This window comes from Hylobates moloch, unplaced genomic scaffold, assembly GCF_009828535.3.
Source record: "Hylobates moloch isolate HMO894 unplaced genomic scaffold, HMol_V3 SCAFFOLD_19, whole genome shotgun sequence".
In the NCBI taxonomy this organism is placed as follows: Eukaryota; Metazoa; Chordata; class Mammalia; order Primates; family Hylobatidae; genus Hylobates; species Hylobates moloch.
Genome location: NW_026652294.1, coordinates 47150064 through 47162544, shown reverse-complemented (window position 1 = coordinate 47162544; position 12481 = coordinate 47150064). Strand labels below are relative to the sequence as shown.

Below are 12481 nucleotides of genomic sequence, written 5' to 3'. Positions count from 1 at the left end.
ATATATATATATATATATATATATACCAGACTATGTATATAATGGAACCACTATGCCTAGTAATTTTTTTTAAAGGTCCCAAGAGACATAGGAGAGAAACTATTGGTTACTGGACATTCACCAAGTGTCAGTCATAGTTCTAAGTGCTTGTACATGAATCAGCTCAGTAATCTTAAAACCAAAACCAGAACCAAACAAACCGCCGCCTGCCCCCTGGGGAGGGTGCAGTGATTCTCACTCATCAGATGAGATAAAGGAAGCCCAGAGAGGTTCCATAACTTGCTTGAGATCCTACAGCTAGGTGGCAAATCCAGGGCTCAGAGCCAGCCCATTTGGCCCATGAGCAGCATTCTTCACCACCAAGCACACCCCACTGCCAGTCCTTAACCAGTTATTCATTCAGTCCTCACAGCACATGATATACAGGAGTCATTTCCTGCCCACTTGCTTTTCTCTCGGTTAGATGGGGAAACTGACGCTGAGAAAGTTTAAATATTAGGTTGGTACAAAAGTAATTGTGGCTTTGCCATTTTAATGGCAAAACCCGAATAATTTGCTTAGTGCCATTCAATGACTTGGGGGCTGGCTAGCCAGGGAGCCAAAGCGTGTTGCATCTGTTTTCACTTCCCCAGGCCTTAGTGGTGAGGTCTAAGGCTCGCCCTCTGCCACAGATCCTCTTCTCCCTCCTCCCGACAGCTCCTCCTCCTCCTCGTCCTCCTCCACCTCCTCGTCCTCCTCCACTTCCTCGTCCTCCTCTACCTCCTCCTCCACCCCCTCTCCCTCCTCCTCCTCCTTTCCCTCCACCTTCTCCCCCGCTCCCCCCGCCCCCCCGGGGCCCTGCCTTGCTGGTCTCACCTGCCGCTCGGCGGGGTCTCGGCGGGGGCCGGACAGCGCCACCTGGCGGCAGGTGGGCGCCAGCGCAGCGCATGCTAATGAACCCGCGTCGTCGCTCGCGGATTGGCTGGCGCGGATTCCCGCTGCTTTCAAGTCGGAGGCGCCTGGTGAGGGTCAGGGAGGTCCGGCCCGTTCCCTCCCCGCCCAACCGCCTCCCAGTCGACCACCCAGGGCTGGGGCGAGCCAGGCTGCCTTTCGAACTTGGGGGCTTCTCCTCTTGTCTCCCACTGGTGCTCTGGCTGTGAATCCATCCAGGGGCCAGGATGACAATCCGATACCAACGCCGGCAGTACAGGCTGAGGATGGCATTTCTCCAAAAGGTAACCCTGGCCCCTTACCTGGGCCCTGGGAGGCGTGCCGGGGACCACATCTGGGAGGCGTCCGAGGACACGTGGGGCAGGAGTGGAGGGCACCCCTTTGGGTCGATTTGTGCATCTCGATTTCATTAAGTGACTGATGTGAGTTGTGATAAAGACAATTCCGTTTAGGTTTCCAAGCTGCGTCCTGGGCCTGGAGACTGAGACAGAGATCCACGGACTGCAGTGCAGGCGGCCCACCCCAGCTCCGAGTCACGTAAGGTAACCCAGACAGCCACCTACGAATTTAAAGCTCCTATAAGTTGCCCTTTCTGAATCCGAAGTGTGATATTTGAAAGTTAAAAACGTCATCTTACACACATAGATCTTAAAACGTATCTTACACCACAACCTACTCACAGATGCAAAGGCAGTGGTCATGGTCTTCCATTGCTTGGGGTCCTGGGGCTGGGTTTGAGGCTGAATATCAGGGTTTCCTTTGCCATAACCTCATTCTGCACCATGTGCTCTCTGTCAGCCAGGCAGCCCATGTGGACTTGGAGGCTGGCATCTGCTGGGCACTGCTCGAGGTACCAGGGACACAGTGATGAGCAAAACGAGCATGGCCCCTGCCCTCAAAGTCCCTTGAGGCTAAGTGGCCCACCCAAGGGCAGCTTAATAGTGCCCAGCCTTGGGGGATGTGGGCTGATGGAGGACTGGGCCCACCACAAGGTACCTTAGGGTGCCCCCAGTCAAATATATCTACTTTTTTTTTTTTTTTTTTTTTTTTGAGACGGAGTCTCACTCTCTTGCCCAGGCTGGAGTGCAGTGGTGCGATCTTGGCTCACTGCAACCTCCATCTCCCAGGTTCAAGTGTTTCTCCTGCCTCAGCCTCCCGAGTAGCTGGGATTACGGGTGCGTACCATCACACCTGGCTAATTGTTGGATTTTTAGTAGAGGCGGATTTCACTATGTTGGCCAGGCTGACCTCGAACTCCTGACCTCAAGTGATCTGCCCCCTTCGGCCTCCCAAAGTGCTGGGATTACAGGCATGAGTCACTGCGCCCGGCCAAATACATCTTTCTAGAGGAGCCAAGCTCCCTCAGCCAGCCAATGACAGAGCTGCAGGTGAATGACATCAGATGGTGTTGACATCCCACCCAACATCAGGGACTTCTACTGTAAATGCCTGAGCCTCTCTGCTCAGGGGATTTTCTCTGGCCATAGGAACATGACTGCCACACATGTGGCCAGAGTGCCAGAGAGTGGATGCCCCCTGGATCAGCCTGCAACTGATAGTGAAAGACAGTTGCTTGATGAAAAGTACCAAGCTTCCTCCCCCCTGGGTATGGCTCTTCTGAGGGTGTCTTATGTTGTTTCTCCCAGTAGGACAGAACTCAGGTGGCCCACAGGGGTTGCTGCTCATGAATGAGCCCTGTATTGCCCACCTTACTTACCCTGTCCCACCTCCCCAGGCACCAGCCGCTTTCGGGGATCAATCTTCCCACCCATGCGACAGGCTAGTTCAATTATTATCTCCATTTTACAGGTAAGGAAACTGAGGCTGGTAAGGGCTAACACTAGAAGAATTGTTGAGATGATACAGAAAAGCTGGTCTCACTACAATTGTAGAAACATAATTATTTATTTTATTATTATTATTATTTGAGACAAAGTCTGGCTCTGTTGGCCAGGCTGGAGTGCAGTGGCGTGATTTCGGCTCACTGCAGCGTTGACCTCCTGGGCTCCAGTGATCCTCCCTTCTCAGCCTCCCAAGTAGCTGGGACTACAGGCAGGCACAATCATGCCTGGCTAATTTTTTTTTTTTTGTATTTTTAATGGAGATGGGATTTTGCCATGTTGCCCAGGCTGGCCTCAAACTCCTGAACTCATGTGATCTTCCTGCCTTGCCCTCCCAAAGTGCTGCGATTACAGGCATGAGTCACTGTGCCCAGCCAGGAGAAACATAAAATTAAGACTGTGGTGAGAGGGAGCTTCCGATTCTACGTGAAGAGTGGGGGTAGTCATCACTGAAGAGAGAGCCTTGAAGCTTGGAGGATCCTGAGGCTTCTGCTGGGCAGAGGAAGGAAGCCCCACCTGCAGAAGCAGCCCCTGCCGAAACACAGGGATGTATGAGAGTCTGGTGTGTCTGAGGGCATGCTGATTGCTGTTCGCTGAGCATATAGTACAAGGGGAGTGTGAGGTGGGACAGGCAGGCAGGGATGAATAGGAAAGGTCTATGCCTTACAAAGGTGGTGCTATTTTTCCCCAAAGAGCAGGTGAGTGAAGTGGTCAGATTTAGGTTCAAATGAGGACTCTAATGTAAGCCAGAGGAATGGATGGGATATATTTCCTTCCCTGAGCCAAGAGAATTCACTCAGGGTCTTTCTGTGCTGTCTGCAACTCCAATCACCTAGGAAATGACAGCTTTTCATGGGGTCAGAGGGAGTGGTCCTGGTCAGAAGGGCCCTTCTCCTGTGACTGTCGAGGCTTTCACACCTGTCATCACTCCTGTGATGTCCCAGGCTCGATGCAGCCTTGTGTAGGTATGTCTACCAGCCAAGCTGACGCCAACCAGCGAAGCTGATGCCCACCTCTGATGCCTGGATTTGTTGAAAATGTGGTGGAGGCTGGGCATGGTGGCTCATGCCTATAATTCCAGCACTTTGGAAGGCCGAGGCGGGAGGATGGCTGGAGCCCAGGAGTTTGAGGCCAGCCTGGGCAACAGAGTGAGATACTGTCTCTCCAAAAAAAAAAAAAAAAGAAAATTAGCCAGATGTGGTGGTGCACACCCGTAGTACTCGAGAAGCTAAGGTTGGAGGATCACTTGAGTCTAGGAGGTCCCGGCTGCAGTGAGCTGTGATTGCACCATTGCACTCCAGTCTGGGCGACAGAGTGAAACACTGTCTCAAAAATACATAGGTAGGCCGGGTGCGGTGGCTCACGCTTGTAATCCCAGCACTTTGGGAGGCCGAGGTGGGCGGATCACGAGGTCAGGAGATCGAGACCATGGTGAAACCCCGTCTCTATTAAAAATACAAAAAATTAGCCAGGCGTGGTGGCGGGCGCCTGTAGTCCCAACTACTCGGAGAGGCTGAGGCAGGAGAATGGCATGAACCCGGGAGGCGGAGCTTGTACTGAGCCGAGATCGCGCCACTGCACTCCAGTCTGGGCGACAGAGCGAGACTCCGTCTCAAAAAAAAAAAAAAAAAAAAAAAAAAATACATAGGTAGATTTTTTTTTTTTTTTTAATGTGTAGAAGGAGATGAAGAATTCCCCGGTCCAGCGGCTCTGCCTGGGGGGTGTTAGCTGGTGACACATAGTGAACTAAACAGCAGGGCTGGGCAACCTGCTGTGGCCTCCAGCACACGCAGGGCTCTTGTTTCAGCCTAGCTTCTCATTTCCTGTGTTCCGGCAGCCCTGACCACCTGGGGTGAGGTGGAACAAATTTCCATCGGGACTTCTAAAATGCTTTCTTATTTGACTTAAGGAAAAGTTGAGGATGTGAGGGTGTTCTTGCAGCAGATGGGGTACCAGGAAGACAGTTGAGCTTAGACGAGGGCTACAAGAAGGAAGGATCTTAACGAGGCTTGGGCAGAATTTAGAATTGCTTGTATCATTTGTTCACTCCTCCATGTAACAGACATTTACTGAGCACCTACTATGTGTCAGATATTGTTAGACACTGTAATAACACAGACTTCAGGACACAGTCCCTGTTCTCAAGTGACTTGTAGTCTAGTGGTAGGAGATGGCCACGTGTATCAACTCAGTGGCATGGCACAGGTGCCATGCAGACAGCTGGAGGGTAAAGGAGGTGCTTGAGTGTGGGCCTTTATTTTATCCTGGGTGGAATGTCAAGAAAGCATTCTGAAAGATATGGTGGTGGTTTCTCTGGGTCTCGAGGATGTGAGGCTGTTCTTAGGGCAGAGGGGGTGCCAGGAAGACAGTTGGGACAAAAGTGGAAGAGGAACATGAACTTGGCTTGGATCTATTGTGTGTCAGCTGTTGGTCAGAGCCAGATGGTGATGTCCAGTAGGCAATTCTGTGTCTGGAGGCAGGGCCTGAAAAACCTGGGAGACACATTAAACTGGTCATTGAGAATGTAATAGAAATGAAGGACATTTCTGAGCCTGGGTACAGTTAACAGGGCATATTAGACTTGGGCATTTGGACTGTGGCTATAGTTGGGATGTGAGTCGCCTACTAAAAAAAAGAACACAATGGTTTGGGGTCACTATTTACATTTCTGCACAGCAAACACATAATTACGATTGTCTTCCAGGAAGCTTGCTCTGGATTATAGGAAAACTCCAGTCCCTGAAATCTTGTAGAGAGTGACAGCCACTTACTATGAGAAGAAATCGTGACCACGGGGTGGATGGAATATTGAGACTATCACTTTCTGATACTTTTAGTGACTGTCTGGGTTCTTTAAAATGTTCAATGTCATACCTCACTTAGCTGGAATCTGAGAGGGGTAATGCCAGGCCTGTGATGGGGTCAGAGAGAGTGCAGTGATGGTGCTTTTTTTTTTTTTTTAGTTTCTGATGGAGTGAAGTGGTGTAATCTCGGCTCACTGCAACCTCCACCCCCGGGTTCGAGTGATTCTCCTGCCTTAGCCTCCTGAGTAGCTGGCATCACAGGTGCCTGCCACCACGCCTGGCTAATTTTTATATCATTAGTAGAGATGGGGTTTTGCCATGTTGGCCAGGCTGGTCTCAAATGCCTGACCTTAGGTGATCCACCCACTTTGGCCTCCCAAAGTGCTACGATTATAGATGTGAGCCACCGTGCCCAGCCCAGTGATGACCCTTTTGTGTAGCATTTGTTTGAGGCCTCAGGAAACAGCTGTGGAGAAGTCAGGATTCTGGGAGAACTAGGCAGCTGTGGCCTGGTCAACAGTGGTGGGGTGGGGTGGGGAGGTGACGGTCTGGGGAAGGACCAGGGGCCTTCAATGTGTCTCACGAAAGGAGATAGCTCAGAAGGGATGCACTCTGGACAGAAGGAGAAGGGGTAGCCTGGAGAAAGGCCACAGCTGCACCCTTTCTGGGGAGCTTGAAAATCAAGGTGGGTTTTCTCCTGTCGTGAGTGGACACCAAGACCACCTCTCCAAGACCATTCCGGACCCAAGGAGTCAGTCATATCTTTTGTAGTTTAGATTTATTACAATTTAAAAAGGAATCCCTTAAGTGAGTTTACAGGGGAAAAGGTCGGAGGAAAATTATCCTGTCCCCTAATGGGAAGACCCCTAAAGATGTTCAAGACACAGACTCCCCTCTTCCCAGAAAATCCCTCCTTTGTGCAGAGACTTCATTGCTGGAAAGCCCCTCTTGATTGTGCTTTTAGAAATAACTCCTGTTAATCTCCTTTGAGGGGTAGTTGCAAATTCTTCAGAGATTTATTTATTTTTTTTAAACACAAAGGGAAAGAAATGGAGTGACCGTCATTTTTATCAGAGAAGTTTAAATTTCTAACTGGCAAAGTAGGTACAACTCCGCCATCTGCCGTTTAGCTCCCTCTGCCTCGCTACTAAGGAGATGGTTATTTTACCCGATGAAGTACTGTATTTATAATCTGCAAAGTTATGACTGAAAGGACGAGGCTGCTTTAAGCCCTGTCATCAGAAACTAGCACAACAGTGTGTGCGTGTGTGTGTGTGTGTGTGTGTGTGTGTGTGTGCTGGGGAGGAGGGGGCCATTGGCTGCTGCTGAAAAGAATCACTCCAGCAGCCATGGCTCCTCAGTCCCCTGGCCATCTCAGGAAGAGCAGGACCACCTCTCAGCATCCCCCAATACAGTGTGGGGTTGTGTCTTTGCTCCCCTCTCTGCTGTTGGCCTCATGGCTGACCCAGTGGCCAGAAACACTGCCAAGCCCTGACACTGCAGAAAGCCAAGGATTGTGGTTCCAAATCAAGCTGAAATGAATAGCTTTTGTTCCGAAACAATTCTGTGAGCCAAGAAAGTGTCCATGCAGATAAAGCTTGCAGTCAGTCTTGCACAAGGAGCCCCAGCCGTGTTTTGCATGCTGTCTGAGTGGCTGGCGCTGTGCCTGGAATGCTGAGTGGTGAGGCTATCCTCAGAGCCTTCCCTGTGCACCTGATCTTGGCCCATTTCTTGAGATTGTGGTTCAGCTGCAAATGCTTGTTTAGCAACAGAGATTGAAACAGGAAATCTGTTTCCTTAGTGTTGGCATAAGACATTGTTCCATATTCTTTCCCTCCTTGAGAAGATTGGAGCCTCCTAGCTTCAGGAGCAGGCTGGCTGAGAAGGAGGGGGCAATTAGGATTTTTCTGATTCAGCCCTCTTCTGATATATCCAGGTTAGTCTACACCTCCTTCCTGTCTACCTGGCCATATCATGGGTTCCTTCCCAAGTTCACTTCCTCTAGGAAGCATTCACTGACCATCTGTCTTAGTCCATTTTCTGTTGCTATAACAGAATGGATGACATGGGCTAATTTAAAAAGAAAAGAAGCTCGGCTCACGGTTATGGAGGCTGGGAAGACCAAGGGCATGGTGACAGCTTTCGGTAAGGGATTTCCTTTTTTTTTTTTGAGACAGAGGAGTCTCGCTCTGTCACCCAGGCTGGAGTGCAGTGGCCCGATTTTGGCACACTGCAAGCTCCTTCTCCTGGGTTCACGCCATTCTCCTGCCTCAGCCTCCCTAGTAGCTGGGACTACAGGCACCTGCCACCATGCCCAGCTAATTTTTTGTATTTTTAGTAGAGATGGGGTTTCACTGTGTTAGCCAGGATGGTCTCAATCTCCTGACCTCGTGATCTGCCCGCCTCGGCCTCCCAAAGTGCTGGGATTTACAGGCGTGAGCCACCGCGCCTGGCCCCTGGTAAGGGATTTCATACTGCATTATAACACGGCAGAAATGCAGAAGGGCAAGTGAGTGCACGCAAAAGAGACCTCAGGGCACTAACTCAGTCCCTTGGACATGATCTCACTCACAAACAGCATTAATCCACTTATGGGGCTCTACCCTTATTACCTAATTGCCATTTAAAAGGCCCCACCTCTCAATACTGTTACATTAGCAACTAAGTTTCCAACACATGGACTTTTGGGGGACACACTCAAACCCATAGAAGCATCCTGTGATCACAGTCCCTTTTCAGCTCCTGTGCAATTAGGATCTGTATGCTTCACATGAGACACACTTTTATTCTGTGCTGTGTATTGGTCATCTCTCTCTATATACTTTACCACCTCAGCTCCCAGAGGACAAAGATTATGTTGTTTATTTGTAGCAGTCATACCATTGGATCCATAAAAAGTATTCAGTTAAATCTCACTCTTTGCATTAGGTTGTCTAGCTGAGTTTTTCTTGTGTGTCTTTACTGTCTGGTCCCTAGAAGGCATATTGTGACAATGATGTCTATCACTACCACTCCCACCCTATTGTCACTGTTTCTATATTGCCCTAGGGATTATATAACTGTTTCACATTCATTATTTTCATTTGATCACTAATCAAATGAAAATAATGAATATTTTATTCATTATTCAGCCTTTTAAATAGATAGGGCAGATATTAGATTTTTTTTCCTTAGTGGATGGAAATACTAAGGTTCAGAGAGGTCAATTAACTGGTCCAGTGTCACACAGCTGACATAATCTATTTTTCAGCTTCACTGAGGCTAGAAAAACCAGTGGTCTCATTCTGAGGATGGCTACATGCATATATGCTAAGAGGACTTTGTGAACATAGAATTATGATTAATGGCAGCCGGGCACAGTGGCTCACGCCTGTAATCCCAGCACGTTGGGAGGCCGAGGCAGGCAGATCACGAGGTCAGGAGATCGAGACCATCCTGGCTGACGCGGTGAAACCCCGTCTCTACTGAAAATACAAATACAAAAAAATTAGCCGGGCGTGGTGGTGGGTGCCTGTAGTCCCAGCTACTTGGGAGGCTGAGGCAGGAGAATGGCGTGAACCTAGGAGGCAGAGCTTGCAGTGAGCAAGATCGCACCACTGAACTCCAGCCTGGGCGACAGAGCAAGACTCCGTCTCAAAAAAAAAAAAAAAAAAAAGAATTATGATTAATGGCAGAAAAATAGACACTGCAAGATTGAAACAGTTCAATGAAGACAGAGCAGTACGTATGGATGGCTCTGGATTTGGTTGATAGGAGCCAAAGAGTTGATTGCATTTGAGGGGCCCTCCAGGTGCAGATGTGTAGCAGGCAGTGGGAAATGACTCTGAGGAGGGCAGCAAGGACAGAGTAAATGGGTGAGGAATGATCTTTATTCTTACTGTAGGTCTCCTGTATACCCTGATATTTCCTGTCTCCATTCCTTTGCTTCTGTTGTACCTTCATCCTGGGATGCCTCTCCTCACCCCAGAGCTTGAGGCTGTATTTCCAGTTGTCTGCTACACATTTCTGTGTATATGTTCCAGAGCATGGCACAAACAAGTCATTCTCTTTCAAAACAGGTTGCTTTCTTTTGAGTTTCCTATTTTAAATAGTGACTACCACTACTGGCTTGGCAGAGAGGTGGGAAATCTTGGAATCATATTCTCTTGCCTTCACCAAATTGTATACATTATCAACTAAGTTTCAAACACACAAACTTTTGGGAGTTACATTCAAACCACAGGAACATCCTATGATTGCTGTCCCATTTGAGCTCCTGTGCAATTAGGATTGCAGTGTCTAAGTACAAGAGACTCATCTGTAGTGCTTCTAGTGACCATATTCTCTTACTTTTCCTCATTGCCTCTGCCTGAACTGTGCTCTCTCCTGCATGATTATTTCCTCTGATACAGAAAGGTTTACTCCTCCTTTTTCTCTACTTGGCGATACCATGGGTTTCCTTCCAAGTTCGCTTCCTCTAGGAAGTATTTCTTGATCATTTGTCTTAGTCCATTTTCTGTTGCTCTAACAGAATACCCGAGACTGGGTAATTTACAAAGAAAAGAAGCTTATTTGGCTCACAATTATGGAGGCTGGGAAGTCCAAGGGCATGACCATAACTGCATACCCTCCTTTTTGCATCTATAATTTTGCACATCTTTTCCCAGGTGAGTGCTGTGGTGTCTCGGTCATGCAGGTCGCCTCCGGTTCAGCCTTCTCCCTCAGCCTTCTCTGATCACGCCCGGCTAATTTTTTGTATTTTTGGTAGAGACGGGGTTTCACCGTGGTCTCGATCTCCTGACCTCGTGATCCGCCCGCCTCGGCCTCCCAAAGTGCTGGGATTACAAGCATGAGCCACCGCGCCCGGCCTTATAATTTTGCACATCTAAAACCATCTATAATTTTGCAAAACAAGGCAAACTCTGCTGCTCCTCCATGAGAGCTTCCATTTGTCTATGAATGACATTGAAGACCTATTGTGTCCTGGATCTATTTGCTCTCCCCCTGCATGCCATGCAGTTTTACCCATTCATGCCTTTGCACATGCTTGTTCCTCAGCCTGGAATGCTCCTTTTCTCTGGAGCAGAAGCAACAACTTCCTGCCAAATAGCCCATGTTCTCTGAGTTAGAATTAATGGGCCATGAGCAGAAGTGTTGTGTGGGTTTTCAGGCTGAAGCCTTGAAGGGCAAGTACCAATTCTCCATGTTTTTCTCTCTTCCTCTGCACAGTGATGCAGCACATGTGATGGAATGAGAAACCATAAATAGTAGCAGCCTAGAGAGCTGAGTCAAGACATCAAGGGAGGGCCCTGGACACTGCCCAACTTGACTTAGCATTTTCTTAAGAGAGACAAACTCTTGTTGGGTTAAACCTGTGTTACCACAGCATAATTTAAATTACCCTGAGTAATACATTCTCATTTTCTGCCAGATAAAAATCTCTATCTTTTAAGTATCAGCTTAAATACTCTTTCTTTAAAAGCCTTCCAGAACCAACCCATCCCTAGCCAGAATTGATGTCTTCTCTTTGTGCTTTCACAGCCTGTGTAACTTATGTCTATTTGACACTTAATGTCAAATAGTATTATGGTTGGTCATGTAGAGTTAGTGACAGAATGAGTAAGAGTATGAATTCCAAAGCCAGACTGACTGGTTCACATATCAGCTCTGTCATTTACCAGCAGTGGGACTTTTGATGAGTTACTTAGACTTCCAGAACTTGGGTTCACATTTGTCCCTCCAGAACCTACCAGAGTGTCTGATACAATAATTATATTACATGTATCAATAATTATGTTAAATAATACCTGTTTACCAGCCTCTTTCTTTTTTGTTTTGCAGGTTGAAACATCATTAAAAAACATGCAGAACCAAAGATGGGGACCAAAATCCAAAGCCAGAGGATCCTGGAAATCGGAGGGTTTTACAACATAACAGGTAGTACAGGCCATGGCTCAGGCTAGGCATAGAACAGACTGCAGTTCTCTTCTACAAATCAATCTAGACTGGACAGACAGAACTCTGAAGGAGGAAAGAAAAATGAATCTGATGTTACTTCTTGAAACCACATTTTCTGAAGTCACCATTTTTATGTATCTATCAACTCATCATTTTTATGTATATATCAATATGATTTTATGATCTTATTTTTTCCTACTAATGTGATGAATTACCTTGATTGATTTTAGAATATTAAATCACTTTTGTATTCCTGGAATAAACCCTAGATGGATGCTTGATTTTTTCTAATTCCTTAGCAAAAATGCTAATATTTCATTTAGGATTTTGCATCTATATTCACAAGTGAGGATTTTTTTCCTCTCCTGACACCAACCAATTTTCCAACACAAACTGAGTGTCCTACAATTCAATTCAATTCTGACACTAACTACCCAGAGTTAGCATTAGCCTCCGCAGATTTAAGGCCTCAGCCCCACAAGACTGTCCCAATCAGACTCCAGTTGCAAGTCCTGGGCCACCCATACTTCTGGGCAACTGGTTACAAATTGGGGGTTCTTATGACCACCTCCCGCAGGCTTGACGATTTGCTAGAATGATTATTGGAACGCAAGAAAGTGCTTAACTTAATATTACTGGTTTATTACAAAGGATACAATTCAGGAAGAGCCAAATGGAAGTGATGCATGGAGCAAGGCAAGGGAGAATGAGCACAGAGCTTTCCTACCCTCTCTGGGCACACCACTCTCCCAGCACCTTGATGTGTTCACCAACCTGGAAGCTCTCTGAACCCCATCATTTAGAGGTTTTAATGGAAGTTTTGTTACATAGGCATGATTTTTTTTTTTTTTTTTTTTTGAGACGGAGTCTTGCTCTGTCACCTAGGCTGGAGTGCAGTGGCACCATCTCGGCTCACTGCAACCTCCACCTCCCGGGTTCAAGCGATTCTCCTGCGTCAGCCTCCCAGTT

At 47.7% G+C, this 12481-nt stretch overlaps 1 long non-coding RNA gene across 1 annotated transcript; it reads left to right on the top strand.

Annotated features, from left to right (window-relative positions):
* The first annotated feature begins 980 nt into the window (after positions 1–980).
* LOC116459335 (uncharacterized) lies at positions 981–11775 on the top strand. The gene is made up of 3 exons (XR_004245518.3): positions 981–1214; positions 1383–1472; positions 11396–11775. It is a non-coding gene; the product is annotated as an uncharacterized LOC116459335 (long non-coding RNA).
* The last annotated feature ends 706 nt before the right edge of the window (positions 11776–12481 follow it).